This window comes from Varroa destructor, unplaced genomic scaffold (assembly GCF_002443255.2).
Source record: "Varroa destructor unplaced genomic scaffold, Vdes_3.0 BEIS01000004.1, whole genome shotgun sequence".
In the NCBI taxonomy this organism is placed as follows: domain Eukaryota; kingdom Metazoa; phylum Arthropoda; class Arachnida; order Mesostigmata; family Varroidae; genus Varroa; species Varroa destructor.
This window is the reverse complement of record NW_019211457.1, coordinates 28,236,876-28,250,406: the sequence shown is the minus strand read 5'-3', so window position 1 is coordinate 28,250,406 and position 13,531 is coordinate 28,236,876. Positions and strand designations below refer to the sequence as shown.

The following is a 13,531-nucleotide window of genomic DNA, read 5'->3' as shown; positions in this document are numbered from 1 at the left end:
CCTTTCTGTGCGGTGCGAACGCGGTACGAATAATGAGGGTGCAGCAGGTTCGAGACACTAGTATGTATATTCGTGATATCTAGAAACGGTGGAGTAGGCTAAGGGTCTCTATCAAAATGCTTTATAGGATAGAAATATTATTAGATACCTCGAATAAAGGCTATATCGAAGCGTGCTCGATACTTCGAAGATATTTCAATCGTGACCATAAACTGTAAATAAATGCGAATAAAACTGGCTCGGCATTTCGAAGCGTATAGTTGACCAACTGGCGCAAACTGGTCTACACATTGCCAACGACAAATCGCACCGTACACACAGCTTCTCTGACCTAGTTTGACCTTCACAGTATTTAACTTTGAGCTATGGAAGCAGGCATTCTAAGATAGGTGACGTCCTGAGTTCTAATTAGCTTGTATTTGTGGACACAAGTTGACGGAACATACCCATTTACGTTCACAGTACGAAGCAAAATTCCGCTGTCCGCCATGTTGAGGTTCAGTTCCCGCTCCGTAGGGTCATAAGGTCCATACTTCATATTATTTTGTCTGTATTAAAGAATACAATCCAGGGCTACGTAGCTGAAAGGAGCGAACCTGATTCTACTGCTTCGACGTGCTGCGAATCATTTAGGTGGAACGAATCGCCGAAGGGTTTCATCTTATGCTTCTACCGGTGTGTACTAATCCCTAAGATGAAACAATCAAAACGACCCATTTTATAACACAACAACATTGATCTCATTCAACCTATGTTCTCTATACAAAGGGGCAAGGTGCATGTGTTACTCACGCGTATTGTCACATGGACTAAACTCAGATTTCGTTAGCGGCAAATGTTTTCAATTGCCGTATTTCAAACTTCATTCTCACGTCACAGGACCGGCTCGATCAAGAAAGATTTCTTCCCATTCCTCGCCGCCGCTCCTAAATCGTGACTCAAATGACCAATTCGAGTATTAATTAATTATTAAAAACATTTGGAGATCTACTTCGCGAAGCGCACTTTAAAAAGCTGTACGAGTTTAACCAGCGGCCAAAGGGCGTACATATATTTTCACACAACAGTAATAGCACCTAATATAACTAGATGGAAGTATCAAACTTTCTAACCACAATAGTCAAGTTCTCTAGCGATTGTTTTGTCACGGGATGAGGAACTGGAACGATAAGTTAGCGCGCTCGTCGATTTACTTCGTTGATATCCCTGAGTTATCAAGATGTTTAAATGATCGGGTATAATTAATAAGCACACGTTTCGCCGAACTCAAAATATTCTGAGTTCCATAGAAGCACAAACGGACACCCAGCCGTCTACGCCGAGCGACAAGCGGAGTTGATTAGCGAAATACCTTCATCCGTCGTTACTGCTGCCAGCACGACCATCGAAGGCATACCCACTTGCTACGTTTGGTCCCTAGCAATTATTAACTAGCCGTATTGAAGTTTAGCCCCTAAAAATCGATCGACGACGTGCAGCGTAAAAGAACCTTTGTTTCGATAGCCGCCCGTACTCGAAACAAAGACGTCCCATGGTTAGGCAATCCTCCGTGGAAATAATAATTCTGTGCTAAGGGGGCAAGGCGGGACATAGCAGTCGTGGCCGGTCAGCAGTGTCAGGGGCACAAGTGTTCTGGCCCCGGTAAGGGGAGGGTCTGTTCTTCCCTTTACCTAGTTTCAAGTCAGGGTCTCTCTCAATTATCCGTTCTCGATCAACTGTGAGTGACGAGTCCATGAAACCACTCATTGGGTAATAAATGGCACTCGATCTCGAATGAATCGTTTAGCCACGTGGATTAGCTCTTGCGATGAGTGGAAATTCGTACGAAGCTTGAACGAGCGACTTCCCTCCCTCCCAACTTTCTCAGCAAAAAGTTTAGCCGTTGAAGCCAGATACGCTAAAGATAAACTGAAACTAGCACGCTGCGAAAGTATAACTGAATGGATAACGGGATATTTCGTTGTAAACAGCAAATAGAATTTTACAATGCCCCTAATTTGAGTTTTTTTCGCTAATGCAGGCAACATGAGCTTGGCAGGAGAAGGTTACCCACGTAGAAGCGTTAACGGGGCTCCTTGTGCGATTTATGTGGTAAAATTCTGTCACGGTTTAGTAAGAATGGTCTTTAGGGATTTAGCTAGCTGTAGAAAATTCTATTGCCAATCAATTAGCTAATCCCCGTAGGAATAATCAAATTAATGGCTTGCCAGCATATTTGACAAGCGGCTTGGTCTTTCCAACTGCCTGACGACTTTCTCTGTTGTTCTCGCACGATAATTCCGCTCATATATCGTGCGTTTAAGTTTGCCTGTTCTCCCACAAAACTGTACAACTAATGGTAGCTATGAGAAAATGTGACCGACTTCAGATGATTTGCAGCATTTCATTGAAAAACGTTGAGAATCCATTATCTCATACTAACAGCCAAATGTGTTCGCTAGGGTTACGAGGTCGTAGTCTGAAAGTGATCTGATTTTATCTGACTCTACGTAGACATGCATACCTGATCAATAGACTCTATTCAATATCATTAGGCAAAATCAAATTCAACCGTGAAGACCTTGTATTATACAATAAATAACAACATTTGCTAAACAACTAGCATCCGATTGGGCCTGAGTCTGAATCGAAACTTTCTTTGTCTGCATGATTTTGAATTAATAAAATAATTTAAAGCATCAATATGGCGCCAGCTCATGTCTACCAAAATAGCATCATACATTAGTTTCAAAGATGCAGCTCACTTAAAAAAATCGGTTAAATTAACTTAAAATATTGACTTGAAGGGATAGGTCCTGCGCGTCCATTATTTGGTTGACGTAGAACGATATGAGACCTAGTGGCTATGTTTTTTCGTTTACCCAAAATAGTTTAGCTTTCATTTTCTCTCTGCGTACGCCGGAGTGCTCTAATTCAAGCACGGAGTTAATTAGCCTTTTTTCGCTGCAGATACTTCCGGTAATGTAATTAAATTTTAATTGACGTTGTCTTTACTAGACTGAGACTAATCAATTTCATTTCAAGCTGTTGTCTTTTTTACACATAATTTCTACAATATCTATTATCTATTATAACACATTTATATGTGTTAATTTTTGACACAAAACCTATAACGTAGCGTCCCAGTCGTTGAAGCAGCCTCAATTCCGTTTGTAGAGAGGAGGTCTTGGCTAACAGTGTCTTTACTAGGAAACATTAGATCTGCACAAACACTTCAGATGGTAAGTATCTTTTTATTATTTCACCGTTCTCAAAATCGATAGTAACCTCTAACTAACGCGCAAATAAGTTTCGATGAACAGTTCACTAAATCTAATTTTCTAAATCTGACCCTAGATTTCACTTAAGGTTAGGAAATCTAAAGTTTAGTAGTTGAAAGCCCCGGAGAGGCAGACGAATATTTCCGTAATGAAGTCTGTTCTAGAACCAAATGCTTCGAGTTTTACATCTGGTACTGGCTACAAGCATTGTTTCGAACCCCCTAATGTCCTTCGGTACAAAATGAAACGTGCTTCGAACCCCGGTTTCAAACTGAGGCAGCCCCAATCCACGTGGCCCTAAGTTTATTAGGCAAATATGTTATTGTTCCACCATTATGCGAACGTTGATAATCGTATTGGCCATTAACTTTTTGAAAAACTTCATGGACCTATAGCCGGCAATGCATTTATTGCAGGTATCTGCTCCATTTCGACCATACACTCACCAACAAGTCAACCGATACAAAACGAATATCGAGGGCATCGATTTGTTCGAAAAAAAAAAAAACGATACCTAACTTGCCTCACGATAGGAAAATACTTTTCCTTTACTGGAATAATACATAATAAAGTAAAACGGAATGCAAAAGATCTAAGTCTCGGAATACTGTTATAGAACTATTAAACCACTGGCGCACCTCACTGATTCTGCATTTTGCCCCACCTTTTATTCTGTTCTCCTTTCGTATATCAATATTGCAATGGAGCGTGGAATTATTTCTTTTCTGCTAAACAAATTTTGTAACGTAAGATTTAATCAATGTGGAATGGGCTCTCAGATCAGCAACGTCCTATCTATCTTTCAGTTACAAGACGGATTCACTGCCTTATTGACGTATATAGTAACGACTGGTTCAAGAGCGCACTGGCGTAACGTGGTTTAAACCAACGTTTCAACCTGACATTGCCAGCCTTGACGCTAGGTTGCCTCTCGCGCAAATCTTCCCTAGGACCAAAAAGGTAATCATCTCGCGACCGAGGTAGCCGTTCCACATGACAGACGACCCTTATCTTGCCCTCACCGTAACGCAAGCCGCCTGCGCTCGAAACTTTCAAACTGAGCAGAGGTCTAGCACACTGTTCAGCCGGATGCACTCCGCAACGCTGAGTTTAGCGCAAGCGACGGTCGACAACCGTCTGCCACTGAGCAATACAGTGGTCCTGATTCAGGGCCACCAACCGAACCCCCTCAATCCCAGTTTCAGCACTGCGACCCCTAGAACTTTCACTCGAAAGCACCTGAATAATTTAGCAGCTAACATCACCAACGAAGGATGCATCAGTAGGGGTGCCAGTAGTGCTCTACTGAGCGTGTGGTGCCGTCATGATGCGATGGGTACCTGAACAAAGGCGTTGAAAGCAACGCTAGCAATTTCTGCAGTAGTTGGCGTTATAGGACCTTTACCAGCGCAGTGCGTTCCTCATCGCCAGTGACGATTAACCGGTTCCAATAATAAGGACCATTTAATAGTAGGCGTAGACTCATAGGAGACGTAATGAGCCTGTGGGAAAGCGCTGCATCCAGCATCTGGGTGTATGTAATTCAATCTCTATGTTTCGCCATTAAGCATTCTATCAGTAATTCAATCTGAATTACTCAGAGCTGAATTGGACCTGACGAACCGAAAACAAAGATAGTAGCGTTGGTAAATTGACTGAATAAGCTTGCTGAAAGATAAAAAGTAACAATGAGATTAGTATAACGCTCTATCCAGCTGTGGCTGAATTAAACTGGGGAGCGATGCGTGTTCAAACAAAGTAGTCGATTACCGAGATGTCACAATAGTAATATGTTATTTTTATTAACGAATTTGTAGGTATAAAACCGCATAGGTTTGCATGTGCTTCAGTTGATTAGAACTTAGGTCTGTCACGCTCGACGTTAGGGCAATTTAACAACGGCTAACTTATTATATATATTTAATATTGAACTCGTGCAATACTGATGTTGGCGATCGCCCGTTAGTTTACGAATCTTGAGGGGTTTGAACCCTTTGGGAAGATCGATCATACTGATTGATTTTCACTTAATCGGCCCAAATCGATATGAGTGTCTATCTAAAAAACTCACATAGTATTTATGTTTAGAAATTGATTGTGCTAAATTAATGTATTATGTAACACTTCCATTTGACTCTTATTATGGGTCAAAGTTCAGCACGTGCTTTAGGGTTCTAGTACAATTGGAGTCTGACACGTGTTTAGCCGGGCAGTTTAGTACATTTACTTTATGAGATCGTCAATACGATGTAGTGACTCTATGTTATAGTTATCCATCGAAAGTTTGCCTAGATTTTGCATTTTAGATCTTAATTTATTTATCTAGGACCCTTACTTTATACCTGGCTGACTCCTCTGCATAATGCACTGAAGTGCATAATGTCGTCTAACGACTAACAAATCATTCATATAGGTAGAAATAGTTCCACAAATGACACTGACGCATATATATATATATATACAGTTTAACATAGGTATGAATTAATATCATATCCTCAACTAGCCAGTGATGTTTTTTGGGGTGTGGTCATGCACTGAAAAACTTTGTCTCTATTTTTGACTCCTACTCTTTTTGTTTATTCATGGACTGGTACGTGGATGTAACACCTTAGTTGAATGGACAAGCCTAAGGGTTCAGAAGTAGTGAATCTTCTTTTGCGGTGTTTCAACCGTTGTCTTCCGGAACGTCAAGCCTCAGCTGCTTGGCCTTCTTACTGGCAACCTACGTATTTTAAGCATGCAGGTATCTTTGAACTAATATATGGGAAGTCATCCAGCTAACATAAAAGTATTACATTGCCGCAGGTTACAGAAGTACTTATTTTTTAGTATAGTACATCATCTTTGGTTCAAGCGCGCTGCAACTTCGATCCAACTTTTGCCTGTAACAAACGAAATTCGCAGCTTCCTTTGACATAGTGAAACCATGAGCCCAACCAGCTGATCTGGTGGAATCTGCCACTCTCTCTCATCAGCTTGTAGTACAATTAAAAGAAGATTTGCGCTAACACAATCAACTGATGTATAAGGTAGGAACTGAGAACTGGTGGACCGAATGGCTTCTCATAGAAATCTTTTTCCGTGAAGAAGGCTGGTACGACGAATTACTCACAGATCTCCTAATGTTGGCATGCTCGTGACCACAAGAAGTTGCGCCACGTCGTCTGCCTATCTGTTTACTTCCTATCAATAGACAAGCAATACAATGGGAAAAAAGCCTCCAAGCACTTCCCGGCCAACGAGTGCCAGAAGTTAAGCGCGCTTTGTCGAAAGCGCCCTACTTCGCTTCTTTCGTCGGTTACTTTTATTGAACAAAGAGAAACTGACAGTTTTGTTGGCCATCTTCTTTCCTTTCTGTTGCGATGCAAATGCGGTTGACAGTACGTGCCTGCCTGTGTGTTTGTGTATCTTAAGACACAAGGGCGTCGCTTGTGTGACGCGAGTTGTAGAGAACGTAGCGCCACCAGTTTCAAAAAAGGCCAACAAGATGACTTTAAGCGAAGTTGCGAACCGATAAATAGAAACAAATCAGTTGTAATCTATTACCTTCCAAACTGTAACCACTAACGACATTAGTTTTAAACGGATTTTGTAAAATGATGGCTAGAACCGCAATGGCATTCCCTCTCTGCTAGTCGTATTGAGTGTTCCATTAATTGGTTGTTGTCTAGAGCTCCGATGGCTTTCTACCCCTAGAAGCTTCCTAGAAAGCGAAGCATCTAATGGATGACCCCTCTGCGAAAGTTGCATACATCATAGTAATCGAAGCGCAGATTTAACTCAGTTTCTCGTAGTAATGAACGATTATCTGTACTGAAACTGTGACATCGTCGCACGTAACGTTGGTGCGTAGATATAACATATAATATACCCTGGCCTGCAGGTCCGCCAGATTCGATCACCCATTTCTGTAACGCTGCAGTGCTTTGAAAAGGTAAAAGAAAAGTTGTTTTTGTTCTAGTTAATAATGATAGAATTTCGTTCTGTATATCAATAAAAACTTCAATAGAGCTTCGGTCATGTATAGAGTAGTGTGTAGGGTATAGGGTATATAGGGTAGAGTAGGTGCGCCTTAACTTTGTCATTGATTGTTCGTCCAACTAATAATACGAAAAATAGAAAGAACTTGAGAAAATCATTGAGTCATTGCTAAGGTTTATCCGGTAGTCAGTACATCTAGTCATTGTTCCAGCCGTCAATCGACGCAGAGTCATATTAAGGTAAATAATTTAGATAAAAATCTATCAAGTTGAAATACTAATTACAATGAATAGAAATAATTAAACGGACTGTCGTTTCAAAACAATATAGAAATTTATCGTTGGAAACTTCTGGTAGAGATACATGTCCTTCCATCACTCCTCATCTGTAAGACACGACTAGAAAATCGGCTATAGCAAACAAATAGCTATCCATTGACAGATTCTCTATTTTCTGCCACTTCTCTAGTCAAATAAAGCTTAAGGCAGACCTATGTGATCTCACGTTTATTTCGTTCAACCTCATCTTCGGTACCCTGGTATTCTCTCAAAGTTGGTATCGCTATGGACTTTTTGCACTTCCGGAGTACTGCAATATTAACAGTTGATCTCACTTTATACGACTAGCTGTATGATCTTTGCGAAGCATAATTGAAGATGCAGCAGGTTTTCACAATTTGTACATATATTTACGTGCGAAGCTTGACTTATAGCTTGCTATCAATTGTGCCTTACGTTAAAAGTAGAATACTATGAGAGGAGCTTACTATCAGATTCATGTTCGTACTTGTTAATTATCTGTACTCCAAAATAAGCACAGACCTATACTATTTCTCCGCCTTGAAGGTGCGTTAGTGCCTGCGAAACGTGGCACGTGGTTTCGGTGACAGCGGCTGGGTGTTCTCAACTACAGATGCGAAACATTGCCAGCCTTAGCTTCAATGAATTCAAATTGTCCTATACATATATAAGTTTAAGAAGGTTCTACAGAAGTATTCTACAAGAATTTGCTATTCGTAAGACTCCTAGTCTGCAAAAGAGGTGTTTAATCCTTTGGATCTACTACCCAGTCCAATAGAGTCACGAAACGTATCAGGCGGGTGACCTCGCTAGCGATCTAAGCCTACTGCCTACCTAGAGAACGAAGTTCTGCAAAAGGAAACCAATGCAATGCCCTAATTTCACTGCAAAGCACGTCGCTTTGCTTTTGCGGTTAATAGGATAATATAAGAAAAGATTATACAGTTGTCGATAGCACAATAATACTTCATCAGTTTATTTATATTGGATGAACAAGCCATGTGTGTACGAAAAAATGACGTATCGAAGCTACTTGTCTGACCCCTTAAGTTTCTTAAAAACGAAGTTTTTCTTGGATACTATTATTTGTTTTTGCATCGTTTTTACATACTTAAAGAAGCATAGCCCTTCGGAAGTAGTACAATATGACATAAGTTAGTAAGATTTATTAAAAAGCCGCCTCGAAGACCGCCAACCGATGTTTTTTTCAACGAAAACATTCGGTACTTTTTTCTTCAACTGCTCACTCTGTTGCCAGCCTCCTTATACTTTAAAGTCTGAACTAGAAACGTAAGCCGTACGGGATCAGAGGACTCTCAACTCGAGCTCACTTTGTTAGTCCACATGCGCGCATTTCCCCCTCATTCACTCAGTTAGAACTAAACGTACCCGGCATGTTCACGAATAGCAGATTTAAATTTGGATGGCATCAGTCCAAATTGGCTCGCAAATGTTCGACTTTGGACGTTCTCCTGTTTTTGGCCTCATCCATTCGTACGCCTCTTCTTCTAATATACAACCGCAACGGAGGAACCGACATGAAACAAATAAGGGATGTGAAAATTTCAAGAGGTCTGGAAGTCGGCGATAGCGTGCACAAAGGAGGCCGACTAAAAAAGAGGTCGATCGACCCGCGGTAGTCGGGGACGAGGGGACCCACGACAGCGACCAAAGATTACACACTACTAACGGTAGCAGGGGTTAGGCGCCAAGTATGGGTAGGCTTCATCCGTCTGCTGCACTATATTCTTTTCATATGTCTGCTGTATAGAGCTTAGGAAGCCTCATTCGAGATTCAAGTACCGAAGGAAAAGCTAAAGGCGTACAGGGTAGAGTGGGGAGCCATCAGGCTCTTTTCGCCATCGCCGACGTCGAAAGGCGGCTGCAGTAACACTAGCTGTAATAGCAAAGATCTTGTTAGCAGCTCGTCGCTCTCGTATAATTCGTGTTTACCGGTGATGTTGCGGGCGGTTCTGGCTTTTTCGTTTGACTTCTGTCGACAGAAAAGCTTTTGACGCTATGAGAGTAGCACACACGAGAGGAAATAGACCCTACTCGTGGGGAAACTGAAATTACTGACAAGCAGTCTGTGTCTCCTCCGTATGGCCTCGCGAAAAACGAAGGTTTTGAATTCCTCAAAAAAAAAGAAAGTTGGTTAAAAGAATGTTAATGACTTCGGTGTATACCAGCCTCATTGACGTACGACCTCCACCACACGCCATGTGTATCTACCCTATATGCGCAAATTGTAACTTGAATTGGCTCGGAATTCTGCGTTCAGTCCTCCTTTTTTTGGGCATTACAAAAAAAAAGCAAAGGAAAATTTTCTTCAACACTTACCATGTCGTCTATTAGTGCAGGTTATCCACCATTTACCATCAAATAAGTATATTTGAATAATAGATAAGCTGTAAAATTGCTTTGGATTAGGTCTAGAGAATCATACAGCACACTGTGCAGGATGCTTTAATTACAAAACTTCTTATTTAATAGCTTTGGCTACATGAACACTATAATATGCATACGCATAATTTCTGGACACCGTATTTTTTGATGATAGGCGATTTTAGCCCTTCGATGAATCAGCACCAATTAAACGCTCGACTCTAAGAAAAACAATGTTGAATACAGAGAACGCTATATAGTATGAGGCTGTCAACGGTAAATGGCCGAAAAAGGTTACTATTCAATCGCTCGAAATAAGTACGTTAGTCTAAAGAAAAAAAAAAACGACAAAGTAAAGTAGTTTATTAGGACGAGGGAGGCACATTGGCACGACCTTATACAAAGTCTATAGGAAAATCTTTTTTCTTCTTTTGGGTCGAGGCACGTTTGTCTTGCGCAATAGTGCAGTATTAAGAAGAATCCATACAGCGACTGTCCGGGCCGCCGCCACGCAGCACGTGGGTTTTTAACTAAAACTGCTCGCACGTGATGATCAACATAAAGCGAACGGCCAGCTAAGCACCGTTGCTGAAAATAGAAAACTTCTAATGAATCACTGAGTACGCACTTAGATTGCCCGGTAGATTTATATATTGAGATAACGCTTTCCTGCGCACGGACTATCAACAATCTTCCGGGCGTAGATTACTAACAATCCTATGGGTTAATTAGGTGAAGATATGATGGACATTTTAGCGATTCGTCCTGTCTATGTAAGGGATATAATTCTATTTTGCGGCTAATTTCCTTCAATTATCTTAAATTTTTGGTGACCTGCTCGGTCAAGTTAAGTCGTATTAGGGAAAACTACTTCGAAAGCTATTTATTCTTACATCACGTATATATAAGAGGCTTCGAATAATGCTCTTAACGCACGATCGAGCCCAACAGAGCAATGACTACCGGTCAGTCGATCCTAAATTTATGATGAAACACGTATGAAACGTGTGTATTAGTTTGTTGTCACTACAAGCGGAGGGCAATCAGGTCAACATTTCTGAATCTGTGTAAAGTCAGCGCCTTTTCATTAGCAACTATGCACACGTGACTGGGCTTGAAAAGAGCAAAAAATAGGCTACATATGAACCTGAGTTCGATTATTCGCACATCCTTCGATTCACTGTTGTTACTAAACCTATATTCCGACCTTTATTAGCTCTCTTACACGTTATTTAGTTACTGCATTTGTTAGATAATTATACAGCCATGGCGGCATTATGAACGATGATCAAATTGTTATGCGCGTAAAAGCGTATATTAGAAGCATCGAACCACAGAGATTGAGGGCGCATCTGTAATGGATTGTTTAAGATGCAACGTTTTGCTCGTTATAGGGATAATTTTTTTTTACGAAATGCAGGTGTAAACATGACATCGGATAAAGGCAGTGCAGGTTTTTGACACTTCTAGCTACTGTGTTCACTGAATTTACGTAGTTTTCTGCCCTGAGTCCTAGGCTTTTGTTTTAATATTATATATTTCGATTATAGTGGGCGAATTAACGAGCGCAAAGGTAGAAGGCCATATAGTCGTGCACAAATCAAATCTCTGGAATTGTCAAATCGGAACGAGTGACCGTTGTTAGTGACGTAGTAAATGTTCTGCCAATGCGACATTGGTCCTACTGTAAATGTCGGAAACACTGAGAATTCCCCAATCCGCTACACTAATAAATCTTCCGAGTTTTACGTCCGAAGTTGCTGCCGTCAACCATTGCTTCGGACGGTTGGTTCCCACCAGCTTGAAACAAGGTATGTCTACGTCTCACCATCTCACGTATTCGTAGGCAACCGCATTAGCGCTGCACTAATGTGACAACACAAATTAAGGCTCTACCCAATTATCTAGCGACCGATTTACCAACACCAACTTTGCAAACTGATGTTACGTACCGCCACGATGAGGGTGTTGAGTATGACGCAAAGCATAGTCGTGACGTAAGGATCACATACACATATGTTCGGCGTCTTGTTTGTATTCTCTACTTTGTGTGTAAGCTGGTGCTTTTAGTAGCGGATTTACCCGCTGTACAGGTACTCTCCTGTCACAGCGTTCCCGGCTGTCTTCGTTCGACCGTGAACTTGCATAGCTCGTGCCTCGCTCACTAGCTAAACAAGGCTCTGCCATATGTTGCGACCCTTTTAGGCAAAAACAAAAATAATAGGATGTTTGGTACCACAACGTGATGAGAATGATTTCAGTTATCCTACAAAAGTCAGCAGACGTATGTTTTCTTTGAAGGGTACTTTTGGATCACAGGTGAATATAGCAGGCACGATCATATAGCACGAATGATGTAATTGATCTGTGTTGATCACTGCGTCATCAAGTCCCACCGTAGATTCATTATGAAGGATTGAAAAGCCGGTCTAAACCTACACACACTTCGATAACTGCTGAGTTGAAAATTTAAAACTTTTAGTTTTAACTTATTTCCAGGATTTTACTGAAATAATAGACAACGTCTAGATTTTCTAACAACCTCATCGCCTTCGTGCAACGAAATCGGAATCTTTAAGCGATAGCAACGATCGTAACGACAGGGAATATCGATCGACCTTTCGACGGCAACGTTTCAAAAGCCTGTTACCTAAGCATGACCCGTCAGGGCGATTTCTGATTTCAAGAAATAGGCACCTCGGATCCCAATGGAAGCAAAAAGATAGGTTTGATAAAGGAACGCTTTCGCATAAGGGCGGCTACCGAGCAAGTATTACTATAAGCTAACTAAGTGGTCGTCTAGAGAGTACATGACAAGAAGCTTGATTTCTGACCATCGAATTAGCGAACTCAAATAATTCGGTTTCGCTTTTGTTTTTTAACTCGCTTTCTGCCCGCTATCAGTACGATGATTTAGGTTCTTATGTCTCTATTAGTTGTCTTGCCAGCGAAGATGGCATCGAGGCCGTTTTTCCGTGCAGGTTAGAAATCCTTCGTTTAAAAGGTTTAATTGTGTTTATCTAGCTAATCAATTTGTACACATTAACAAAGCAGCAATATTATTGTATGACATAAAACAGAATACGCCATGAACCCCCAAGATTAACGTTGTCGTCCCATATACGTTTCTGCTTAAGATGGGCTACCTTCCTTATATACGCGAATATTATGCCATAAAAAATAATTCCATAAATCCATCGAGATTATATTTACCAACAAAAACAACATATATGGATAGCCCATATGTTGTTTAAGATTATCAAAGATCCACATTAGGCTCCGCTACAAATACGTTTATTAGCGTATTTACCTAGGGCACTTCTGGCTCCGATGTACATATTTACCTTGTCGAGAGTAACCAAACGTCCACAGAAATATAACATTCTATTGAGAATTACATGTAATAGGAGGTGCCATCCATGTCCTACCGAAACAAACACAAAGGCGCTTGAATCGTGCCTGCTCACCACGTTTCGCATGACCGTAAATGAACCTATTGCGGTGAACAACACAGGACATGGCCACCGACTTCGCCCAATATCCGACTGAAGTGAAGGAATATGTTGAAAAAAAGGTCTTCCGAATCAGTTCTATTTAAATTCAGAA

At 41.1% G+C, this 13,531-nt stretch overlaps 2 protein-coding genes and 1 long non-coding RNA gene across 7 annotated transcripts in view; 1 reads left to right on the top strand and 2 right to left on the bottom strand.

Moving 5' to 3' along the window:
* The window catches only part of LOC111250135 (uncharacterized), an 82,619-nt gene that overhangs the window by 16,196 nt on the left and 52,892 nt on the right, over positions 1-13,531 (top strand). The gene's annotated exons all lie outside the window — the stretch shown is intronic.
* Yeti (yeti) overlaps positions 1-13,531 on the bottom strand; it is a 75,550-nt gene that overhangs the window by 35,280 nt on the left and 26,739 nt on the right. The gene's annotated exons all lie outside the window — the stretch shown is intronic.
* Positions 10,001-12,018, bottom strand: LOC147756047 (uncharacterized). The gene is made up of 2 exons (XR_015327524.1): positions 11,878-12,018; positions 10,001-10,513 (listed from the first exon to the last, which is right to left on the bottom strand). It is a non-coding gene; the product is annotated as an uncharacterized LOC147756047 (long non-coding RNA).